Below are 24,082 nucleotides of genomic sequence, written 5' to 3'. Positions count from 1 at the left end.
TTCGTGAAACCGTTCTTTCCCTCTCATAGCCATGCCTGCCGTGAGTATAAGGCTGACAACCAGTGTTTTTAAGGGAGCTTCAAGGGGCATAAGAGGAGCTTTCAAAGTGGGAAAACAAGGCCAGTCCCATCAGGCACCATCTCCAGGTTGACACGCAGCGTAAGTGTCTCTGGCTTCTGGCAGGTCAAAAGAGACCTAGCTACCTCCCTGGCTCTTCCCTTATTCAACACTTCTACCTAAGGTGCTCTGCGTGTAGCGAACTGCTTAGATGAAAGACTGCCCTAGGACTCCTAGGGTCCTGTGCCTCTCCCAACATTCTGAAGTGTCACACACAAAACTGTGCTGTAGTGGAAGTTGCAGTGCAAGCTGCCTTTCTCCTTGAGATACGGTGACTTCAGGTATGAGGTCCTAGAAGGACTTGTAAGCAGAGAGTTTTTCTCAGTACTGCTCAGACTAGGGCAACTAGGACGACTTCCATGGTATGCTGGACTTGCTAGGACCGTGTTCATGAAGCCGTTGGTGAGCTGGGGATATCTAGCTCGCCCAAGGAAGAGGGCAGCGTGTGACTCTTCACTCGACCTACGCAGGGCCACCCTGAATGGCCTACGGGTCTGAGTGTGGCCCAGCAAGCCCAGGGGAGCCTGGGGGTACTCAGGGTCCTTGTACGGAAACGAGTGCTGCCGCGAGGGGTCTACGAGTCCTGAAAAGCTTACTAGCGTTCAACTAAAGCAGAAGAGCGGCTAAGGCCTCAGGGAAGCTGCTGCACGCCTACTCCGCTGCATGGCATATCAGGGCCCTCCCTCGAAGCTAGGCCTCACTTTGAGTTTCCCTTTAGCTAGAGAACAGGACAGGATGAGCTCTGAGTCAGAAACTGGAATACGTGTTTCTTCGTGAAACCTCTTTTTCCCTCTCACAGCCATGCCTGTCGTGAGTATAAGCCCGACAGCAACAGTGTTTTTCAGTTAGCTTCTAGCTTCTAGGCGCATAAAAGGAGCTTTCATGATGGGACAGCAAGGCTAGCCCCATCAGGTCCTGTTTCCAGACTGACACACTGCACAAGTAGCTGTGGTTTCTAAGAGGTCAAAAGAGACCTAGCTACCTGCTTGGCTCTTCCCAGAATCAATTTTTCTGCACAGGGTGTTGTACGTGTAGTGAAGTGCCTAGACAGTAGACTGCCCTAGGTCTCTACGAGCCCTGTGCATGTCGCAAAGCCTGAAGTGTTACACAGACCACTGTGCTTTAGTGGAAGTTGGAATGCAAGCCGTCTTTCTCCTTGAGATAGGGTAACTTCAGGTATGAGGTCCTCGAAGGACTTCAAAGCAGAGAGTTTTACTCAGTACAGCTCAGAATCGGGTGAGGAGGCAGACTTCCATGGTTTGCTGGCCTCGCTAGAGCCGTGTTCCTGAGGCTGATGGTGAGCTGAGGAAATCTGGCTTTCCCAAGAAAGAGTGCAGTTTGTTATCTTTCACTCGGCCTAAAAAGGGGCACACTGAAGGGCCTACGGGTCTGAGTGTGGCCCAGCAAGCCCAGGGGAGTCCTGGGGTACTCAGAGTTCTTGTACGGAAATGGGTACTGACATGAGTGGGCCTGGAGTCCTGAGAAGAGTAGTACCTTTAAACTAATGCAGAACTGCGACTAAGGCCTCAAGGAAAATGCTGCACCACTACCCTTCTGGAGGGCAAATCAGAGCCTTAGGTCGAGGGTAGGGCGCACGCTGAGATTCCCCTTCGCTCTAGTGCAATGCAGGATATGCTCCCCACCAGGGCCTGGAAGCACCCTCTTTCTTTCGAGGAAACTCATTTTCTTCCAGAGCCATGCCTGGAGTGAGGACAAGTCTGACAACCACAGTGTTTTTCAGGTAGCTTCAAGGCCGCATGAATGGAGCTTTCAAGACGGGAAAGCAAGGCTTGTCTCCTAAGGCCGCCATTTCCTGGCTGACACGCAGAAGAAGCATCTGTGGTTTCTAACAGGTCAAAAGAGACCTAGCTCCTCACTGGGTCCTTGGAGAATCCACTTTTCTATGCAGGGTGTTCTGCGTGTAGCGAACTGCCTCAATGAAAGGATTCCCTAGGTGTCCTGGGCTCCTGGGCATCTTCCACAAGCCTCTGGCGTTACACCAGAAAGTGTGCTCTAGTTGCACTTGGACCACAAGCCGACTTTCTCCTAGAGGTTGGTTGACTTCAGCTAGGAGCTGGTAGAAGGAATTGTAAGCAAAGAGTTTTCCTCAGGACAGCTCGGACTACTGTAAGCAGGCAGACTTGCATGCCATGCTGCACCTACTACAACCGTGTTCCTGAGGCTGTTGGTGAGCTGAGGAAATCGAGCTCCCCCGAGGGAGCGTGCATCATGCTGCCCTTCACTCGGCACAGACACGGGTACTCCGAAGGGTCTACGTGTCTGAATGTTGATCTCCAACTCAGGAGAGCCTGGGGGGTACTCAGTGTCTTTGTACGGAAACGGGTTCAGACGCAATGGAGCAGGAGTCCTGAGAAGATTAGTACCGTTACACTAAGGCAGAAGTGCGACTAAGGCCTCATGGAAGCTGCGCACTCCTACCCTGCTGCCTGGCGTATCAGGGCCCTCCTTCGAAGCTAGGCCTCACTTTGAGATTCCCTTTAGCTAGAGAACAGGACAGGATGAGCTCTGACCGAGAAACTGGGATACCCTGTTTCTTCGTGAAACCGTTCTTTCCCTCTCACAGCCATGCCTGCCGTGAGTATAAGGCTGACAACCACAGTGTTTTTAAGGGAGCTTCAAGGCGCATAAGAGGAGCTTTCAAAGTGGGAAAACAAGGCCAGTCCCATCAGGCACCATCTCCAGGTTGACACGCAGCGTAAGTGTCTCTGGCTTCTGGCAGGTCAAAAGAGACCTAGCTACCTCCCTGGCTCTTCCCTGATTCAACTTTTCTACCTAAGGTGCTCTGCGTGTAGCGAACTGCTTAGATGAAAGACTGCCCTAGGACTCCTAGGGTCCTGTGCCTCTCCCAACATTCTGAAGTGTCACACACAAAACTGTGCTGTAGTGGAAGTTGCAGTGCAAGCTGCCTTTCTCCTTGAGATACGGTGACTTCAGGTATGAGGTCCTAGAAGGACTTGTAAGCAGAGAGTTTTTCTCAGTACCGCTCAGACTAGGGCAACTAGGACGACTTCCATGGTATGCTGGACTTGCTAGGACCGTGTTCATGAAGCCGTTGGTGAGCTGGGGATATCTAGCTCGCCCAAGGAAGAGGGCAGCGTGTGACTCTTCACTCGACCTACGCAGGGCCACCCTGAATGGCCTACGGGTCTGAGTGTGGCCCAGCAAGCCCAGAGGAGCCTGGGGGTACTCAGGGTCCTTGTACGGAAACGAGTGCTGCCGCGAGGGGTCTACGAGTCCTGAAAAGCTTAGTAGCGTTCAACTAAAGCAGAAGAGCGGCTAAGGCCTCAGGGAAGCTGCTGCACGCCTACTCCGCTGCATGGCATATCAGGGCCCTCCCTCGAAGCTAGGCCTCACTTTGAGTTTCCCTTTAGCTAGAGAACAGGACAGGATGAGCTCTGAGTCAGAAACTGGAATACGTGTTTCTTCGTGAAACCTCTTTTTCCCTCTCACAGCCATGCCTGTCGTGAGTATAAGCCCGACAGCAACAGTGTTTTTCAGTTAGCTTCTAGCTTCTAGGCGCATAAAAGGAGCTTTCATGATGGGACAGCAAGGCTAGACCCATCAGGTCCTGTTTCCAGACTGACACATTGCACAAGTAGCTGTGGTTTCTAAGAGGTCAAAAGAGACCTAGCTACCTGCTTGGCTCTTCCCAGAATCAATTTTTCTGCACAGGGTGTTGTACGTGTAGTGAAGTGCCTAGACAGTAGACTGCCCTAGGTCTCTACGAGCCCTGTGCATGTCCCAAAGCCTGAAGTGTTACACAGACCACTGTGCTTTAGTGGAAGTTGGAATGCAAGCCGTCTTTCTCCTTGAGATACGGTGACTTCAGATATGAGGTCTTCGAAGGACTTCAAATCAGAGAGTTTTACTCAGTACAGCTCAGAATCGGGTGAGGAGGCAGACTTCCATGCTTTGCTGGCCTCGCTAGAGCCGTGTTCCTGAGGATGATGGTGAGCTGAGGAAATCGAGCTCCCTCGAGGGAGCGTGCATCATGCTGCCCTTCACTCGGCACAGACACGGGTACTCCGAAGGGTCTACGTGTCTGAATGTTGATCTCCAACTCAGGAGAGCCTGGGGGGTACTCAGTGTCTATGTACAGAAACGGGTTCAGACGCAATGGACCTGGAGTCCTGAGAAGATTAGTACCGTTACACTAATGCAGAAGTTCGACTAAGGCCTCATGGAAGCTGCGCACTCCTACCCTGCTGCCTGGCATATCAGGGCCCTCCTTGGAAGCTAGGCCTCACTTTGAGATTCCCTTTAGCTATAGAACAGGACAGGATGAGCTCTGACCGAGAAACTGGGATACCCTGTTTCTTCGTGAAACCGTTCTTTCCCTCTCATAGCCATGCCTGCCGTGAGTATAAGGCTGACAACCAGTGTTTTTAAGGGAGCTTCAAGGGGCATAAGAGGAGCTTTCAAAGTGGGAAAACAAGGCCAGTCCCATCAGGCACCATCTCCAGGTTGACACGCAGCGTAAGTGTCTCTGGCTTCTGGCAGGTCAAAAGAGACCTAGCTACCTCCCTGGCTCTTCCCTTATTCAACACTTCTACCTAAGGTGCTCTGCGTGTAGCGAACTGCTTAGATGAAAGACTGCCCTAGGACTCCTAGGGTCCTGTGCCTCTCCCAACATTCTGAAGTGTCACACACAAAACTGTGCTGTAGTGGAAGTTGCAGTGCAAGCTGCCTTTCTCCTTGAGATACGGTGACTTCAGGTATGAGGTCCTAGAAGGACTTGTAAGCAGAGAGTTTTTCTCAGTACTGCTCAGACTAGGGCAACTAGGACGACTTCCATGGTATGCTGGACTTGCTAGGACCGTGTTCATGAAGCCGTTGGTGAGCTGGGGATATCTAGCTCGCCCAAGGAAGAGGGCAGCGTGTGACTCTTCACTCGACCTACGCAGGGCCACCCTGAATGGCCTACGGGTCTGAGTGTGGCCCAGCAAGCCCAGGGGAGCCTGGGGGTACTCAGGGTCCTTGTACGGAAACGAGTGCTGCCGCGAGGGGTCTACGAGTCCTGAAAAGCTTAGTAGCGTTCAACTAAAGCAGAAGAGCGGCTAAGGCCTCAGGGAAGCTGCTGCACGCCTACTCCGCTGCATGGCATATCAGGGCCCTCCCTCGAAGCTAGGCCTCACTTTGAGTTTCCCTTTAGCTAGAGAACAGGACAGGATGAGCTCTGAGTCAGAAACTGGAATACGTGTTTCTTCGTGAAACCTCTTTTTCCCTCTCACAGCCATGCCTGTCGTGAGTATAAGCCCGACAGCAACAGGGTTTTTCAGTTAGCTTCTAGCTTCTAGGCGCATAAAAGGAGCTTTCATGATGGGACAGCAAGGCTAGCCCCATCAGGTCCTGTTTCCAGACTGACACACTGCACAAGTAGCTGTGGTTTCTAAGAGGTCAAAAGAGACCTAGCTACCTGCTTGGCTCTTCCCAGAATCAATTTTTCTGCACAGGGTGTTGTACGTGTAGTGAAGTGCCTAGACAGTAGACTGCCCTAGGTCTCTACGAGCCCTGTGCATGTCGCAAAGCCTGAAGTGTTACACAGACTACTGTGCTTTAGTGGAAGTTGGAATGCAAGCCGTCTTTCTCCTTGAGATAGGGTAACTTCAGGTATGAGGTCCTCGAAGGACTTCAAAGCAGAGAGTTTTACTCAGTACAGCTCAGAATCGGGTGAGGAGGCAGACTTCCATGGTTTGCTGGCCTCGCTAGAGCCGTGTTCCTGAGGCTGATGGTGAGCTGAGGAAATCTGGCTTTCCCAAGAAAGAGTGCAGTTTGTTATCTTTCACTCGGCCTAAAAAGGGGCACACTGAACGGCCTACGGGTCTGAGTGTGGCCCAGCAAGCCCAGGGGAGTCCTGGGGTACTCAGAGTTCTTGTACGGAAATGGGTACTGACATGAGTGGGCCTGGAGTCCTGAGAAGAGTAGTACCTATAAACTAATGCAGAACTGCGACTAAGGCCTCAAGGAAAATGCTGCACCACTACCCTTCTGGAGGGCAAATCAGAGCCTTAGGTCGAGGGTAGGGCGCACGCTGAGATTCCCCTTCGCTCTAGTGCAATGCAGGATATGCTCCCCACCAGGGCTTGGAAGCACCCTCTTTCTTTCGAGAAAACTCATTTTCTTCCAGAGCCATGCCTGGAGTGAGGACAAGTCCGACAACCACAGTGTTTTTCAGGTAGCTTCAAGGCCGCATGAATGGAGCTTTCAAGACGGGAAAGCAAGGATTGTCTCCTAAGGCCACCATTTCCAGGCTGACGCGCAGAAGAAGCATCTGTGGTTTCTAACAGGTCAAAAGAGACCTAGCTCCTCACTGGGTCCTTGGAGAATCCACCTTTCTATGCAGGGTGTTCTGCGTGTAGCGAACTGCCTCAATGAAAGAATTCCCTAGGTGTCCTGGGCTCCTGGGCATCTTCCACAAGCCTGCGGCGTTACACCAGAAAGTGTGCTCTAGTTGCACTTGGACCACAAGCCGACTTTCTCCTAGAGGTTGGTTGACTTCAGCTAGGAGCTGGTAGAAGGAATTGTAAGCAAAGAGTTTTCCTCAGGACAGCTCGGACTACTGTAAGCAGGCAGACTTGCATGGCATGCTGCACCTACTTCAACCGTGTTCCTGAGGCTGTTGGTGAGCTGAGGAAATCGAGCTCCCCCGAGGGAGCGTGCATCATGCTGCCCTTCACTCGGCACAGACACGGGTACTCCGAAGGGTCTACGTGTCTGAATGTTGATCTCCAACTCAGGAGAGCCTGGGGGGAACTCAGTGTCTTTGTACGGAAACGGGTTCAGACGCAATGGAGCAGGAGTCCTGAGAAGATTAGTACCGTTACACTAAGGCAGAAATGCGACTAAAGCCTCATGGAAGCTGCGCACTCCTACCCTGCTGCCTGGCGTATCAGGGCCCTCCTTGGAAGCTAGGCCTCACTTTGAGATTCCCTTTAGCTATAGAACAGGACAGTATGAGCTCTGACCGAGAAACTGGGATACCCTGTTTCTTCGTGAAACCGTTCTTTCCCTCTCACAGCCATGCCTGCCGTGAGTATAAGGCTGACAACCACAGTGTTTTTAAGGGAGCTTCAAGGCGCATAAGAGGAGCTTTCAAAGTGGGAAAACAAGGCCAGTCCCATCAGGCACCATCTCTAGGTTGACACGCAGCCTAAGTGTCTCTGGCTTCTGGCAGGTCAAAAGAGACCTAGCTACCTCCCTGGCTCTTCCCTGATTCAACTTTTCTACCTAAGGTGCTCTGCGTGTAGCGAACTGCTTAGATGAAAGACTGCCCTAGGACTCCTAGGGTCCTGTGCCTCTCCCAACATTCTGAAGTGTCACACACAAAACTGTGCTGTAGTGGAAGTTGCAGTGCAAGCTGCGTTTCTCCTTGAGATACGGTGACTTCAGGTATGAGGTCCTAGAAGGACTTATAAGCAGAGAGTTTTTCTCAGTACCGCTCAACTAGGGCAACTAGGACGACTTCCATGGTATGCTGGACTTGCTAGGACCGTGTTCATGAAGCCGTTGGTGAGCTGGGGATATCTAGCTCGCCCAAGGAAGAGGGCAGCGTGTGACTCTTCACTCGACCTACGCAGGGCCACCCTGAATGGCCTACGGGTCTGAGTGTGGCCCAGCAAGCCCAGGGGAGCCTGGGGGTACTCAGGGTCCTTGTACGGAAACGAGTGCTGCCGCGAGGGGTCTACGAGTCCTGAAAAGCTTACTAGCGTTCAACTAAAGCAGAAGAGCGGCTAAGGCCTCAGGGAAGCTGCTGCACGCCTACTCCGCTGCATGGCATATCAGGGCCCTCCCTCGAAGCTAGGCCTCACTTTGAGTTTCCCTTTAGCTAGAGAACAGGACAGGATGAGCTCTGAGTCAGAAACTGGAATACGTGTTTCTTCGTGAAACCTCTTTTTCCCTCTCACAGCCATGCCTGTCGTGAGTATAAGCCCGACAGCAACAGTGCTTTTCAGTTAGCTTCTAGCTTCTAGGCGCATAAAAGGAGCTTTCATGATGGGACAGCAAGGCTAGCCCCATCAGGTCCTGTTTCCAGACTGACACACTGCACAAGTAGCTGTGGTTTCTAAGAGGTCAAAAGAGACCTAGCTACCTGCTTGGCTCTTCCCAGAATCAATTTTTCTGCACAGGGTGTTGTACGTGTAGTGAAGTGCCTAGACAGTAGACTGCCCTAGGTCTCTACGAGCCCTGTGCATGTCGCAAAGCCTGAAGTGTTACACAGACCAATGTGCTTTAGTGGAAGTTGGAATGCAAGCCGTCTTTCTCCTTGAGATAGGGTAACTTCAGGTATGAGGTCCTCGAAGGACTTCAAAGCAGAGAGTTTTACTCAGTACAGCTCAGAATCGGGTGAGGAGGCAGACTTCCATGGTTTGCTGGCCTCGCTAGAGCCGTGTTCCTGAGGCTGATGGTGAGCTGAGGAAATCTGGCTTTCCCAAGAAAGAGTGCAGTTTGTTATCTTTCACTCGGCCTAAAAAGGGGCACACTGAAGGGCCTACGGGTCTGAGTGTGGCCCAGCAAGCCCAGGGGAGTCCTGGGGTACTCAGAGTTCTTGTACGGAAATGGGTACTGACATGAGTGGGCCTGGAGTCCTGAGAAGAATAGTACCTTTAAACTAATGCAGAACTGCGACTAAGGCCTCAAGGAAAATGCTGCACCACTACCCTTCTGGAGGGCAAATCAGAGCCTTAGGTCGAGGGTAGGGCGCACGCTGAGATTCCCCTTCGCTCTAGTGCAATGCAGGATATGCTCCCCACCAGGGCCTGGAAGCACCCTCTTTTTTTCGAGAAAACTCATTTTCTTCCAGAGCCATGCCTGGAGTGAGGACAAGTCCGACAACCACAGTGTTTTTCAGGTAGCTTCAAGGCCGCATGAATGGAGCTTTCAAGACGGGAAAGCAAGGCTTGTCTCCTAAGGCCGCCATTTCCTGGCTGACAGGCAGAAGAAGCATCTGTGGTTTCTAACAGGTCAAAAGAGACCTAGCTCCTCACTGGGTCCTTGGAGAATCCACTTTTCTATGCAGGGTGTTCTGCGTGTAGCGAACTGCCTCAATGAAAGAATTCCCTAGGTGTCCTGGGCTCCTGGGCATCTTCCACAAGCCTGCGGCGTTACACCAGAAAGTGTGCTCTAGTTGCACTTGGACCACAAGCCGACTTTCTCCTAGAGGTTGGTTGACTTCAGCTAGGATCTGGGAGAAAGAATTGTAAGCAAAGAGTTTTCCTCAGGACAGCTCGGACTACTGTAAGCAGGCAGACTTGCATGGCATGCTGCACCTACTTCAACCGTGTTCCTGAGGCTGTTGGTGAGCTGAGGAAATCGAGAGCCCCCGAGGGAGCGTGCATCATGCTGCCCTTCACTCGGCACAGACACGGGTACTCCGAAGGGTCTACGTGTCTGAATGTTGATCTCCAACTCAGGAGAGCCTGGGGGGTACACAGTGTCTATGTACGGAAACGGGTTCAGACGCAATGGACCTGGAGTCCTGAGAAGATTAGTACAGTTACACTAATGCAGAAGTTCGACTAAGGCCTCATGGAAGCTGCGCACTCCTACCCTGCTGCCTGGCATATCAGGGCCCTCCTTGGAAGCTAGGCCTCACTTTGAGATTCCCTTTAGCTATAGAACAGGACAGGATGAGCTCTGACCGAGAAACTGGGATACCCTGTTTCTTCGTGAAACCGTTCTTTCCCTCTCATAGCCATGCCTGCCGTGAGTATAAGGCTGACAACCAGTGTTTTTAAGGGAGCTTCAAGGGGCATAAGAGGAGCTTTCAAAGTGGGAAAACAAGGCCAGTCCCATCAGGCACCATCTCCAGGTTGACACGCAGCGTAAGTGTCTCTGGCTTCTGGCAGGTCAAAAGAGACCTAGCTACCTCCCTGGCTCTTCCCTTATTCAACACTTCTACCTAAGGTGCTCTGCGTGTAGCGAACTGCTTAGATGAAAGACTGCCCTAGGACTCCTAGGGTCCTGTGCCTCTCCCAACATTCTGAAGTGTCACACACAAAACTGTGCTGTAGTGGAAGTTGCAGTGCAAGCTGCCTTTCTCCTTGAGATACGGTGACTTCAGGTATGAGGTCCTAGAAGGACTTGTAAGCAGAGAGTTTTTCTCAGTACTGCTCAGACTAGGGCAACTAGGACGACTTCCATGGTATGCTGGACTTGCTAGGACCGTGTTCATGAAGCCGTTGGTGAGCTGGGGATATCTAGCTCGCCCAAGGAAGAGGGCAGCGTGTGACTCTTCACTCGACCTACGCAGGGCCACCCTGAATGGCCTACGGGTCTGAGTGTGGCCCAGCAAGCCCAGGGGAGCCTGGGGGTACTCAGGGTCCTTGTACGGAAACGAGTGCTGCCGCGAGGGGTCTACGAGTCCTGAAAAGCTTAGTAGCGTTCAACTAAAGCAGAAGAGCGGCTAAGGCCTCAGGGAAGCTGCTGCACGCCTACTCCGCTGCATGGCATATCAGGGCCCTCCCTCGAAGCTAGGCCTCACTTTGAGTTTCCCTTTAGCTAGAGAACAGGACAGGATGAGCTCTGAGTCAGAAACTGGAATACGTGTTTCTTCGTGAAACCTCTTTTTCCCTCTCACAGCCATGCCTGTCGTGAGTATAAGCCCGACAGCAACAGGGTTTTTCAGTTAGCTTCTAGCTTCTAGGCGCATAAAAGGAGCTTTCATGATGGGACAGCAAGGCTAGCCCCATCAGGTCCTGTTTCCAGACTGACACACTGCACAAGTAGCTGTGGTTTCTAAGAGGTCAAAAGAGACCTAGCTACCTGCTTGGCTCTTCCCAGAATCAATTTTTCTGCACAGGGTGTTGTACGTGTAGTGAAGTGCCTAGACAGTAGACTGCCCTAGGTCTCTACGAGCCCTGTGCATGTCGCAAAGCCTGAAGTGTTACACAGACTACTGTGCTTTAGTGGAAGTTGGAATGCAAGCCGTCTTTCTCCTTGAGATAGGGTAACTTCAGGTATGAGGTCCTCGAAGGACTTCAAAGCAGAGAGTTTTACTCAGTACAGCTCAGAATCGGGTGAGGAGGCAGACTTCCATGGTTTGCTGGCCTCGCTAGAGCCGTGTTCCTGAGGCTGATGGTGAGCTGAGGAAATCTGGCTTTCCCAAGAAAGAGTGCAGTTTGTTATCTTTCACTCGGCCTAAAAAGGGGCACACTGAACGGCCTACGGGTCTGAGTGTGGCCCAGCAAGCCCAGGGGAGTCCTGGGGTACTCAGAGTTCTTGTACGGAAATGGGTACTGACATGAGTGGGCCTGGAGTCCTGAGAAGAGTAGTACCTATAAACTAATGCAGAACTGCGACTAAGGCCTCAAGGAAAATGCTGCACCACTACCCTTCTGGAGGGCAAATCAGAGCCTTAGGTCGAGGGTAGGGCGCACGCTGAGATTCCCCTTCGCTCTAGTGCAATGCAGGATATGCTCCCCACCAGGGCTTGGAAGCACCCTCTTTCTTTCGAGAAAACTCATTTTCTTCCAGAGCCATGCCTGGAGTGAGGACAAGTCCGACAACCACAGTGTTTTTCAGGTAGCTTCAAGGCCGCATGAATGGAGCTTTCAAGACGGGAAAGCAAGGATTGTCTCCTAAGGCCACCATTTCCAGGCTGACGCGCAGAAGAAGCATCTGTGGTTTCTAACAGGTCAAAAGAGACCTAGCTCCTCACTGGGTCCTTGGAGAATCCACCTTTCTATGCAGGGTGTTCTGCGTGTAGCGAACTGCCTCAATGAAAGAATTCCCTAGGTGTCCTGGGCTCCTGGGCATCTTCCACAAGCCTGCGGCGTTACACCAGAAAGTGTGCTCTAGTTGCACTTGGACCACAAGCCGACTTTCTCCTAGAGGTTGGTTGACTTCAGCTAGGAGCTGGTAGAAGGAATTGTAAGCAAAGAGTTTTCCTCAGGACAGCTCGGACTACTGTAAGCAGGCAGACTTGCATGGCATGCTGCACCTACTTCAACCGTGTTCCTGAGGCTGTTGGTGAGCTGAGGAAATCGAGCTCCCCCGAGGGAGCGTGCATCATGCTGCCCTTCACTCGGCACAGACACGGGTACTCCGAAGGGTCTACGTGTCTGAATGTTGATCTCCAACTCAGGAGAGCCTGGGGGGAACTCAGTGTCTTTGTACGGAAACGGGTTCAGACGCAATGGAGCAGGAGTCCTGAGAAGATTAGTACCGTTACACTAAGGCAGAAATGCGACTAAAGCCTCATGGAAGCTGCGCACTCCTACCCTGCTGCCTGGCGTATCAGGGCCCTCCTTGGAAGCTAGGCCTCACTTTGAGATTCCCTTTAGCTATAGAACAGGACAGTATGAGCTCTGACCGAGAAACTGGGATACCCTGTTTCTTCGTGAAACCGTTCTTTCCCTCTCACAGCCATGCCTGCCGTGAGTATAAGGCTGACAACCACAGTGTTTTTAAGGGAGCTTCAAGGCGCATAAGAGGAGCTTTCAAAGTGGGAAAACAAGGCCAGTCCCATCAGGCACCATCTCTAGGTTGACACGCAGCCTAAGTGTCTCTGGCTTCTGGCAGGTCAAAAGAGACCTAGCTACCTCCCTGGCTCTTCCCTGATTCAACTTTTCTACCTAAGGTGCTCTGCGTGTAGCGAACTGCTTAGATGAAAGACTGCCCTAGGACTCCTAGGGTCCTGTGCCTCTCCCAACATTCTGAAGTGTCACACACAAAACTGTGCTGTAGTGGAAGTTGCAGTGCAAGCTGCGTTTCTCCTTGAGATACGGTGACTTCAGGTATGAGGTCCTAGAAGGACTTATAAGCAGAGAGTTTTTCTCAGTACCGCTCAACTAGGGCAACTAGGACGACTTCCATGGTATGCTGGACTTGCTAGGACCGTGTTCATGAAGCCGTTGGTGAGCTGGGGATATCTAGCTCGCCCAAGGAAGAGGGCAGCGTGTGACTCTTCACTCGACCTACGCAGGGCCACCCTGAATGGCCTACGGGTCTGAGTGTGGCCCAGCAAGCCCAGGGGAGCCTGGGGGTACTCAGGGTCCTTGTACGGAAACGAGTGCTGCCGCGAGGGGTCTACGAGTCCTGAAAAGCTTAGTAGCGTTCAACTAAAGCAGAAGAGCGGCTAAGGCCTCAGGGAAGCTGCTGCACGCCTACTCCGCTGCATGGCATATCAGGGCCCTCCCTCGAAGCTAGGCCTCACTTTGAGTTTCCCTTTAGCTAGAGAACAGGACAGGATGAGCTCTGAGTCAGAAACTGGAATACGTGTTTCTTCGTGAAACCTCTTTTTCCCTCTCACAGCCATGCCTGTCGTGAGTATAAGCCCGACAGCAACAGTGCTTTTCAGTTAGCTTCTAGCTTCTAGGCGCATAAAAGGAGCTTTCATGATGGGACAGCAAGGCTAGCCCCATCAGGTCCTGTTTCCAGACTGACACACTGCACAAGTAGCTGTGGTTTCTAAGAGGTCAAAAGAGACCTAGCTACCTGCTTGGCTCTTCCCAGAATCAATTTTTCTGCACAGGGTGTTGTACGTGTAGTGAAGTGCCTAGACAGTAGACTGCCCTAGGTCTCTACGAGCCCTGTGCATGTCGCAAAGCCTGAAGTGTTACACAGACCAATGTGCTTTAGTGGAAGTTGGAATGCAAGCCGTCTTTCTCCTTGAGATAGGGTAACTTCAGGTATGAGGTCCTCGAAGGACTTCAAAGCAGAGAGTTTTACTCAGTACAGCTCAGAATCGGGTGAGGAGGCAGACTTCCATGGTTTGCTGGCCTCGCTAGAGCCGTGTTCCTGAGGCTGATGGTGAGCTGAGGAAATCTGGCTTTCCCAAGAAAGAGTGCAGTTTGTTATCTTTCACTCGGCCTAAAAAGGGGCACACTGAAGGGCCTACGGGTCTGAGTGTGGCCCAGCAAGCCCAGGGGAGTCCTGGGGTACTCAGAGTTCTTGTACGGAAATGGGTACTGACATGAGTGGGCCTGGAGTCCTGAGAAGAATAGTACCTTTAAACTAATGCAGAACTGCGACTAAGGCCTCAAGGAAAATGCTGCACCACTACCCTTCTGGAGGGCAAATCAGAGCCTTAGGTCGAGGGTAGGGCGCACGCTGAGATTCCCCTTCGCTCTAGTGCAATGCAGGATATGCTCCCCACCAGGGCCTGGAAGCACCCTCTTTTTTTCGAGAAAACTCATTTTCTTCCAGAGCCATGCCTGGAGTGAGGACAAGTCCGACAACCACAGTGTTTTTCAGGTAGCTTCAAGGCCGCATGAATGGAGCTTTCAAGACGGGAAAGCAAGGCTTGTCTCCTAAGGCCGCCATTTCCTGGCTGACAGGCAGAAGAAGCATCTGTGGTTTCTAACAGGTCAAAAGAGACCTAGCTCCTCACTGGGTCCTTGGAGAATCCACTTTTCTATGCAGGGTGTTCTGCGTGTAGCGAACTGCCTCAATGAAAGAATTCCCTAGGTGTCCTGGGCTCCTGGGCATCTTCCACAAGCCTGCGGCGTTACACCAGAAAGTGTGCTCTAGTTGCACTTGGACCACAAGCCGACTTTCTCCTAGAGGTTGGTTGACTTCAGCTAGGATCTGGGAGAAAGAATTGTAAGCAAAGAGTTTTCCTCAGGACAGCTCGGACTACTGTAAGCAGGCAGACTTGCATGGCATGCTGCACCTACTTCAACCGTGTTCCTGAGGCTGTTGGTGAGCTGAGGAAATCGAGCTCCCCCGAGGGAGCGTGCATCATGCTGCCCTTCACTCGGCACAGACACGGGTACTCCGAAGGGTCTACGTGTCTGAATGTTGATCTCCAACTCAGGAGAGCCTGGGGGGTACACAGTGTCTATGTACGGAAACGGGTTCAGACGCAATGGACCTGGAGTCCTGAGAAGATTAGTACAGTTACACTAATGCAGAAGTTCGACTAAGGCCTCATGGAAGCTGCGCACTCCTACCCTGCTGCCTGGCATATCAGGGCCCTCCTTGGAAGCTAGGCCTCACTTTGAGATTCCCTTTAGCTATAGAACAGGACAGGATGAGCTCTGACCGAGAAACTGGGATACCCTGTTTCTTCGTGAAACCGTTCTTTCCCTCTCATAGCCATGCCTGCCGTGAGTATAAGGCTGACAACCAGTGTTTTTAAGGGAGCTTCAAGGGGCATAAGAGGAGCTTTCAAAGTGGGAAAACAAGGCCAGTCCCATCAGGCACCATCTCCAGGTTGACACGCAGCGTAAGTGTCTCTGGCTTCTGGCAGGTCAAAAGAGACCTAGCTACCTCCCTGGCTCTTCCCTTATTCAACTTTTCTACCTAAGGTGCTCTGCGTGTAGCGAACTGCTTAGATGAAAGACTGCCCTAGGACTCCTAGGGTCCTGTGCCTCTCCCAACATTCTGAAGTGTCACACACAAAACTGTGCTGTACTGGAAGTTGCAGTACAAGCTGCCTTTCTCCTTGAGATACGGTGACTTCAGGTATGAGGTCCTAGAAGGACTTGTAAGCAGAGAGTTTTTCTCAGGACTGCTAAGACTAGGGCAACTAGGACGACTTCCATGGTATGCTGGACTTGCTAGGACCGTGTTCATGAAGCCGTTGGTGAGCTGGGGATATCTAGCTCGCCCAAGGAAGAGGGCAGCGTGTGACTCTTCACTCGACCTACGCAGGGCCACCCTGAATGGCCTACGGGTCTGAGTGTGGCCCAGCAAGCCCAGAGGAGCCTGGGGGTACTCAGGGTCCTTGTACGGAAACGAGTGCTGCCGCGAGGGGTCTACGAGTCCTGAAAAGCTTAGTAGCGTTCAACTAAAGCAGAAGAGCGGCTAAGGCCTCAGGGAAGCTGCTGCAGGCCTACTCCGCCTCATGGCATATCAGGGCCCTCCCTCGAAGCTAGGCCTCACTTTGAGTTTCCCTTTAGCTAGAGAACAGGACAGGATGAGCTCTGAGTCAGAAACTGGAATACGTGTTTCTTCGTGAAACCTCTTTTTCCCTCTCACAGCCATGCCTGTCGTGAGTATAAGCCCGACAGCAGCAGTGTTTTTCAGTTAGCTTCTAGCTTCTAGGCGCATAAAAGGAGCTTTCATGATGGGACAGCAAGGCTAGCCCCATCAGGTCCTGTTTCCAGTCTGACACACTGCACAAGTAGCTGTGGATTCTAAGAGGTGAAAAGAGACCTAGCTACCTGCTTGGCTCTTCCCAGAATCAATTTTTCTGCACAGGGTGTTGTACGTGTAGTGAAGTGCCTAGACAGTAGACTGCCCTAGGTCTCTACGAGCCCTGTGCATGTCGCAAAGCCTGAAGTGTTACACAGACCACTGTGCTTTAGTGGAAGTTGGAATGCAAGCCGTCTTTCTCCTTGAGATACGGTGACTTCAGATATGAGGTCTTCGAAGGACTTCAAAGCAGAGAGTTTTACTCAGTACAGCTCAGAATCGGGTGAGGAGGCAGACTTCCATGCTTTGCTGGCCTCGCTAGAGCCGTGTTCCTGAGGATGATGGTGAGCTGAGGAAATCGAGCTCCCTCGAGGGAGAGTGCATCATGCTGCCCTTCACTCGGCACAGACACGGGTACTCCGAAGGGTCTACGTGTCTGAATGTTGATCTCCAACTCAGGAGAGCCTGGGGGGTACTCAGTGTCTATGTACGGAAACGGGTTCAGACGCAATGGAACTGGAGTCCTGAGAAGATTAGTACCGTTACACTAATGCAGAAGTTCGACTAAGGCCTCATGGAAGCTGCGCACTCCTACCCTGCTGCCTGGCATATCAGGGCCCTCCTTGGAAGCTAGGCCTCACTTTGAGATTCCCTTTAGCTATAGAACAGGACAGGATGAGCTCTGACCGAGAAACTGGGATACCCTGTTTCTTCGTGAAACCGTTCTTTCCCTCTCATAGCCATGCCTGCCGTGAGTATAAGGCTGACAACCAGTGTTTTTAAGGGAGCTTCAAGGGGCATAAGAGGAGCTTTCAAAGTGGGAAAACAAGGCCAGTCCCATCAGGCACCATCTCCAGGTTGACACGCAGCGTAAGTGTCTCTGGCTTCTGGCAGGTCAAAAGAGACCTAGCTACCTCCCTGGCTCTTCCCTTATTCAACACTTCTACCTAAGGTGCTCTGCGTGTAGCGAACTGCTTAGATGAAAGACTGCCCTAGGACTCCTAGGGTCCTGTGCCTCTCCCAACATTCTGAAGTGTCACACACAAAACTGTGCTGTAGTGGAAGTTGCAGTGCAAGCTGCCTTTCTCCTTGAGATACGGTGACTTCAGGTATGAGGTCCTAGAAGGACTTGTAAGCAGAGAGTTTTTCTCAGTACTGCTCAGACTAGGGCAACTAGGACGACTTCCATGGTATGCTGGACTTGCTAGGACCGTGTTCATGAAGCCGTTGGTGAGCTGGGGATATCTAGCTCGCCCAAGGAAGAGGGCAGCGTGTGACTCTTCACTCGACCTACGCAGGGCCACCCTGAATGGCCTACGGGTCTGAGTGTGGCCCAGCAAGCCCAGGGGAGCCTGGGGGTACTCAGGGTCCTTGTACGGAAACGAGTGCTGCCGCGAGGGGTCTACGAGTCCTGAAAAGCTTAGTAGCGTTCAACTAAAGCAGAAGAGCGGCTAAGGCCTCAGGGAAGCTGCTGCACGCCTACTCCGCTGCATGGCATATCAGGGCCCTCCCTCGAAGCTAGGCCTCACTTTGAGTTTCCCTTTAGCTAGAGAACAGGATAGGATGAGCTCTGAGTCAGAAACTGGAATACGTGTTTCTTCGTGAAACCTCTTTTTCCCTCTCACAGCCATGCCTGTCGTGAGTATAAGCCCGACAGCAACAGTGTTTTTCAGTTAGCTTCTAGCTTCTAGGCGCATAAAAGGAGCTTTCATGATGGGACAGCAAGGCTAGCCCCATCAGGTCCTGTTTCCAGACTGACACACTGCACAAGTAGCTGTGGTTTCTAAGAGGTCAAAAGAGACCTAGCTACCTGCTTGGCTCTTCCCAGAATCAATTTTTCTGCACAGGGTGTTGTACGTGTAGTGAAGTGCCTAGACAGTAGACTGCCCTAGGTCTCTACGAGCCCTGTGCATGTCGCAAAGCCTGAAGTGTTACACAGACTACTGTGCTTTAGTGGAAGTTGGAATGCAAGCCGTCTTTCTCCTTGAGATAGGGTAACTTCAGGTATGAGGTCCTCGAAGGACTTCAAAGCAGAGAGTTTTACTCAGTACAGCTCAGAATCGGGTGAGGAGGCAGACTTCCATGGTTTGCTGGCCTCGCTAGAGCCGTGTTCCTGAGGCTGATGGTGAGCTGAGGAAATCTGGCTTTCCCAAGAAAGAGTGCAGTTTGTTATCTTTCACTCGGCCTAAAAAGGGGCACACTGAACGGCCTACGGGTCTGAGTGTGGCCCAGCAAGCCCAGGGGAGTCCTGGGGTACTCAGAGTTCTTGTACGGAAATGGGTACTGACATGAGTGGGCCTGGAATCCTGAGAAGAGTAGTACCTATAAACTAATGCAGAACTGCGACTAAGGCCTCAAGGAAAATGCTGCACCACTACCCTTCTGGAGGGCAAATCAGAGCCTTAGGTCGAGGGTAGGGCGCACGCTGAGATTCCCCTTCGCTCTAGTGCAATGCAGGATATGCTCCCCACCAGGGCTTGGAAGCACCCTCTTTCTTTCGAGAAAACTCATTTTCTTCCAGAGCCATGCCTGGAGTGAGGACAAGTCCGACAACCACAGTGTTTTTCAGGTAGCTTCAAGGCCGCATGAATGGAGCTTTCAAGACGGGAAAGCAAGGATTGTCTCCTAAGGCCACCATTTCCAGGCTGACGCGCAGAAGAAGCATCTGTGGTTTCTAACAGGTCAAAAGAGACCTAGCTCCTCACTGGGTCCTTGGAGAATCCACCTTTCTATGCAGGGTGTTCTGCTTGTAGCGAACTGCCTCAATGAAAGAATTCCCTAGGTGTCCTGGGCTCCTGGGCATCTTCCACAAGCCTGCGGCGTTACACCAGAAAGTGTGCTCTAGTTGCACTTGGACCACAAGCCGACTTTCTCCTAGAGGTTGGTTGACTTCAGCTAGGAGCTGGTAGAAGGAATTGTAAGCAAAGAGTTTTCCTCAGGACAGCTCGGACTACTGTAAGCAGGCAGACTTGCATGGCATGCTGCACCTACTTCAACCGTGTTCCTGAGGCTGTTGGTGAGCTGAGGAAATCGAGCTCCCCCGAGGGAGCGTGCATCATGCTGCCCTTCACTTGGCACAGACACGGGTACTCCGAAGGGTCTACGTGTCTGAATGTTGATCTCCAACTCAGGAGAGCCTGGGGGGAACTCAGTGTCTTTGTACGGAAACGGGTTCAGACGCAATGGAGCAGGAGTCCTGAGAAGATTAGTACCGTTACACTAAGGCAGAAGTGCGACTAAAGCCTCATGGAAGCTGCGCACTCCTACCCTGCTGCCTGGCGTATCAGGGCCCTCCTTCGAAGCTAGGCCTCACTTTGAGATTCCCTTTAGCTATAGAACAGGACAGTATGAGCTCTGACCGAGAAACTGGGATACCCTGTTTCTTCGTGAAACCGTTCTTTCCCTCTCACAGCCATGCCTGCCGTGAGTATAAGGCTGACAACCACAGTGTTTTTAAGGGAGCTTCAAGGCGCATAAGAGGAGCTTTCAAAGTGGGAAAACAAGGCCAGTCCCATCAGGCACCATCTCCAGGTTGACACGCAGCCTAAGTGTCTCTGGCTTCTGGCAGGTCAAAAGAGACCTAGCTACCTCCCTGGCTCTTCCCTGATTCAACTTTTCTACCTAAGGTGCTCTGCGTGTAGCGAACTGCTTAGATGAAAGACTGCCCTAGGACTCCTAGGGTCCTGTGCCTCTCCCAACATTCTGAAGTGTCACACACAAAACTGTGCTGTAGTGGAAGTTGCAGTGCAAGCTGCCTTTCTCCTTGAGATACGGTGACTTCAGGTATGAGGTCCTAGAAGGACTTATAAGCAGAGAGTTTTTCTCAGTACCGCTCAGACTAGGGCAACTAGGACGACTTCCATGGTATGCTGGACTTGCTAGGACCGTGTTCATGAAGCCGTTGGTGAGCTGGGGATATCTAGCTCGCCCAAGGAAGAGGGCAGCGTGTGACTCTTCACTCGACCTACGCAGGGCCACCCTGAATGGCCTACGGGTCTGAGTGTGGCCCAGCAAGCCCAGGGGAGCCTGGGGGTACTCAGGGTCCTTGTACGGAAACGAGTGCTGCCGCGAGGGGTCTACGAGTCCTGAAAAGCTTAGTAGCGTTCAACTAAAGCAGAAGAGCGGCTAAGGCCTCAGGGAAGCTGCTGCACGCCTACTCCGCTGCATGGCATATCAGGGCCCTCCCTCGAAGCTAGGCCTCACTTTGAGTTTCCCTTTAGCTAGAGAACAGGACAGGATGAGCTCTGAGTCAGAAACTGGAATACGTGTTTCTTCGTGAAACCTCTTTTTCCCTCTCACAGCCATGCCTGTCGTGAGTATAAGCCCGACAGCAACAGTGCTTTTCAGTTAGCTTCTAGCTTCTAGGCGCATAAAAGGAGCTTTCATGATGGGACAGCAAGGCTAGCCCCATCAGGTCCTGTTTCCAGACTGACACACTGCACAAGTAGCTGTGGTTTCTAAGAGGTCAAAAGAGACCTAGCTACCTGCTTGGCTCTTCCCAGAATCAATTTTTCTGCACAGGGTGTTGTACGTGTAGTGAAGTGCCTAGACAGTAGACTGCCCTAGGTCTCTACGAGCCCTGTGCATGTCGCAAAGCCTGAAGTGTTACACAGACCACTGTGCTTTAGTGGAAGTTGGAATGCAAGCCGTCTTTCTCCTTGAGATAGGGTAACTTCAGGTATGAGGTCCTCGAAGGACTTCAAAGCAGAGAGTTTTACTCAGTACAGCTCAGAATCGGGTGAGGAGGCAGACTTCCATGCTTTGCTGGCCTCGCTAGAGCCGTGTTCCTGAGGATGATGGTGAGCTGAGGAAATCGAGCTCCCTCGAGGGAGCGTGCATCATGCTGCCCTTCACTCGGCACAGACACGGGTACTCCGAAGGGTCTACGTGTCTGAATGTTGATCTCCAACTCAGGAGAGCCTGGGGGGTACTCAGTGTCTATGTACGGAAACGGGTTCAGACGCAATGGACCTGGAATCCTGAGAAGATTAGTACCGTTACACTAATGCAGAAGTTCGACTAAGACCTCATGGAAGCTGCGCACTCCTACCCTGCTGCCTGGCATATCAGGGCCCTCCTTGGAAGCTAGGCCTCACTTTGAGATTCCCTTTAGCTATAGAACAGGACAGGATGAGCTCTGACCGAGAAACTGGGATACCCTGTTTCTTCGTGAAACCGTTCTTTCCATCTCATAGCCATGCCTGCCGTGAGTATAAGGCTGACAACCAGTGTTTTTAAGGGAGCTTCAAGGGGCATAAGAGGAGATTTCAAAGTGGGAAAACAAGGCCAGTCCCATCAGGCACCATCTCCAGGTTGACACGCAGCGTAAGTGTCTCTGGCTTCTGGCAGGTCAAAAGAGACCTAGCTACCTCCCTGGCTCTTCCCTTATTCAACTTTTCTACCTAAGGTGCTCTGCGTGTAGCGAACTGCTTAGATGAAAGACTGCCCTAGGACTCCTAGGGTCCTGTGCCTCTCCCAACATTCTGAAGTGTCACACACAAAACTGTGCTGTAGTGGAAGTTGCAGTGCAAGCTGCCTTTCTCCTTGAGATACGGTGACTTCAGGTATGAGGTCCTAGAAGGACTTGTAAGCAGAGAGTTTTTCTCAGTACTGCTCAGACTAGGGCAACTAGGACGACTTCCATGGTATGCTGGACTTGCTAGGACCGTGTTCATGAAGCCGTTGGTGAGCTGGGGATATCTAGCTCGCCCAAGGAAGAGGGCAGCGTGTGACTCTTCACTCGACCTACGCAGGGCCACCCTGAATGGCCTACGGGTCTGAGTGTGGCCCAGCAAGCCCAGGGGAGCCTGGGGGTACTCAGGGTCCTTGTACGGAAACGAGTGCTGCCGCGAGGGGTCTACGAGTCCTGAAAAGCTTACTAGCGTTCAACTAAAGCAGAAGAGCGGCTAAGGCCTCAGGGAAGCTGCTGCACGCCTACTCCGCTGCATGGCATATCAGGGCCCTCCCTCGAAGCTAGGCCTCACTTTGAGTTTCCCTTTAGCTAAAGAACAGGACAGGATGAGCTCTGAGTCAGAAACTGGAATACGTGTTTCTTCGTGAAACCTCTTTTTCCCTCTCACAGCCATGCCTGTCGTGAGTATAAGCCCGACAGCAACAGGGTTTTTCAGTTAGCTTCTAGCTTCTAGGCGCATAAAAGGAGCTTTCATGATGGGACAGCAAGGCTAGCCCCATCAGGTCCTGTTTCCAGACTGACACACTGCACAAGTAGCTGTGGTTTCTAAGAGGTCAAAAGAGACCTAGCTACCTGCTTGGCTCTTCCCAGAATCAATTTTTCTGCACAGGGTGTTGTACGTGTAGTGAAGTGCCTAGACAGTAGACTGCCCTAGGTCTCTACGAGCCCTGTGCATGTCGCAAAGCCTGAAGTGTTACACAGACCACTGTGCTTTAGTGGAAGTTGGAATGCAAGCCGTCTTTCTCCTTGAGATACGGTGACTTCAGATATGAGGTCTTCGAAGGACTTCAAAGCAGAGAGTTTTACTCAGTACAGCTCAGAATCGGGTGAGGAGGCAGACTTCCATGGTTTGCTGGCCTCGCTAGAGCCGTGTTCCTGAGGCTGATGGTGAGCTGAGGAAATCTGGCTTTCCCAAGAAAGAGTGCAGTTTGTTATCTTTCACTCGGCCTAAAAAGGGGCACACTGAAGGGCCTACGGGTCTGAGTGTGGCCCAGCAAGCCCAGGGGAGTCCTGGGGTACTCAGAGTTCTTGTACGGAAATGGGTACTGACATGAGTGGGCCTGGAGTCCTGAGAAGAGTAGTACCTTTAAACTAATGCAGAACTGCGACTAAGGCATCAAGGAAAATGCTGCACCACTACCCTTCTGGAGGGCAAATCAGAGCCTTAGGTCGAGGGTAGGGCGCACGCTGAGATTCCCCTTCGCTCTAGTGCAATGCAGGATATGCTCCCCACCAGGGCCTGGAAGCAGCACCCTCTTTCTTTCGAGAAAACTCATTTTCTTCCAGAGCCATGCCTGGAGTGAGGACAAGTCCGACAACCACAGTGTTTTTCAGGTAGCTTCAAGGCCGCATGAATGGAGCTTTCAAGACGGGAAAGAAAGGCTTGTCTCCTAAGGCCGCCATTTCCAGGCTGACACGCAGAAGAAGCATCTGTGGTTTCTAACAGGTCAAAAGAGACCTAGCTCCTCACTGGGTCCTTGGAGAATCCACTTTTCTATGCAGGGTGTTCTGCGTGTAGCGAACTGCCTCAATGAAAGAATTCCCTAGGTGTCCTGGGCTCCTGGGCATCTTCCACAAGCCTGCGGCGTTACACCAGAAAGTGTGCTCTAGTTGCACTTGGACCACAAGCCGACTTTCTCCTAGGGGTTGGTTGACTTCAGCTAGGAGCTGGTAGAAAGAATTGTAAGCAAAGAGTTTTCTCAGGACAGCTCGGACTACTGTAAGCAGGCAGACTTGCATGGCATGCTGCACCTACTTCAACCGTGTTCCTGAGGCTGTTGGTGAGCTGAGGAAATCGAGCTCCCCCGAGGGAGCGTGCATCATGCTGCCTTCACTCGGCACAGACACGGGTACTCCGAAGGGTCTAAGTGTCTGAATGTTGATCTCCAAATCAGGAGAGCCTGAGGGGAACTCAGTGTCTTTGTACGGAAACGGGTTCAGACGCAATGGAGCAGGAGTCCTGAGAAGATTAGTACCGTTACACTAATGCAGAAGTTCGACTAAGGCCTCATGGAAGCTGCGCACTCCTACCCTGCTGCCTGGCATATCAGGGCCCTCCTTGGAAGCTAGGCCTCACTTTGAGATTCCCTTTAGCTATAGAACAGGACAGGATGAGCTCTGACCGAGAAACTGGGATACCCTGTTTCTTCGTGAAACCGTTCTTTCCCTCTCATA

Source organism: Eschrichtius robustus, chromosome 10 (genome assembly GCF_028021215.1).
Source record: "Eschrichtius robustus isolate mEscRob2 chromosome 10, mEscRob2.pri, whole genome shotgun sequence".
In the NCBI taxonomy this organism is placed as follows: Eukaryota; Metazoa; Chordata; class Mammalia; order Artiodactyla; family Eschrichtiidae; genus Eschrichtius; species Eschrichtius robustus.
This window is presented reverse-complemented; position numbering follows the sequence as displayed.